Raw genomic sequence first — 1,706 nt, forward strand, 5'->3', positions numbered from 1 at the left:
TCTCTTAGAGGCTCGGCAAGCCAAATCGTGGGATCGGTTTATATGGGCTATACGTAAAAGTGGACCGATATGGTCAATTTGCATTACCATCCGACCTACATCAATAACAACTACTTGTGCCAAATTTCAAGTCGATAGCTTGTTTCGTTCGGAAGTTAGTGGATTTCAACAGACGGACGGACGGACATGCTCAGATCGACTCAGAATTTTACCACGACCCAGAATATATACTTTATGGGGTCTTAGAGCAATATTGCGATGTGTTACAAACGGAATGACAAAGTTAATCTACCCCCATCCTATGGTGGAGGGTATAAAAACTGATTCAAATGAACTTCCTGTGCAGTTAAAATCAACATCTTTGGGAGAACATTTCTGGAAGTGCTTCTAATGTTGTTCTTTTAGATGGACTTCCAATTTGTTTGTTGCTGGGATGGGAGCCACCGTGGTGCAATGGTTAGCATGCCCGCCTTGCATACACAAGGTCGATTCCTGCTTCGAGCGAACACCAACAAATTTTTCAGCTATGGATTATCCCACCTCAGTAATGCTGGTGACATTTCTGAGCATTTCAAAGCTTCTCTAAATGGTTTCACCGCAATGTGGAACACCGTTCGGACTCGGCTATAAAACGGAGGTCCCTTGTCATTGAGCTTGAATGCTGCATTCAATGATAAGAGAGAAGTTCACCAATGTGGTATCGCAATGGACTGAATATTCTAAGTGAGCCTGATACATCAGGTTGCCACCTAACCTAACCTAACCTAACCTTGTTGCTGGGATTCTATGCATTCGGCCGACTTTTAGGATAGCAAGTAAACTTAAGAATTCCCAAATGATATACCAATGTCCGTCTGTTTGTTACGAAAGTAGTTCATGTGGTAACTACTAGTGCGAAACAGAGAACGAAGCCGGCCAATTTTTGCCGGTGACGCATAGTGTAGCTATCCCATACAACGAATGACCAAAACTAGAAGGATGTGTCGAAGGAAAGCGAAATGTGGTTTCGATTGGACCCCTCTTTCACGTACCTCCCATCTAAAATCTATAATTGCATAGGGGGGTTAGATAACACAAATAGCAAAATTTCCGTCATTTGTGAACGGGTATATATCGCTCTTTGAAATTTTGTATGACTACAGCCGAGATATTGACCTAGTGGTGAGCCAAATTACATAAGTGCACCGGAAGTCTATTGACAGGCCTCTAAAATGGGCCACTTCGGCTTTTGGGAAAACTTATTCAATTTTTATTTTGTTTGAAATTTTGACTTGTATTGTTAAATATATTAAATTGCTCACAATTTTTATAGCAACGAAAGAGCACTTCAAAATCCTTCCAACGTAACATATATCTGAGAATGATATTACTACATGTGTAATAACTGTGGAATTAAATCTGGTCTGATCTCAACAAAAGACGAGATCTAATGTCTAAGATATCTAAATATCTATAGAACATTAAGACCCAATCTTCTCAAAAACTGTTAACCAATCGGATAAACTGATTTCAGATTCGTATTCTACTCCACGAGTAGCTGTCTCCACCAGTGCTTGGTATATTCCCCCCATGCCGATTTTTGGCACAGTGGCTCAAATACTAAAATCGGACTAATATCTAATTTTGAGTTTAAGACCCAATTTTCTCAAAAACTGTTAACCAATCGGATAAACTGATTTCAGATTCGTATTATACTCGTGAAGAGC

Source organism: Haematobia irritans, chromosome 4 (genome assembly GCF_050003625.1).
Source record: "Haematobia irritans isolate KBUSLIRL chromosome 4, ASM5000362v1, whole genome shotgun sequence".
Classification (NCBI taxonomy): Eukaryota; Metazoa; Arthropoda; class Insecta; order Diptera; family Muscidae; genus Haematobia; species Haematobia irritans.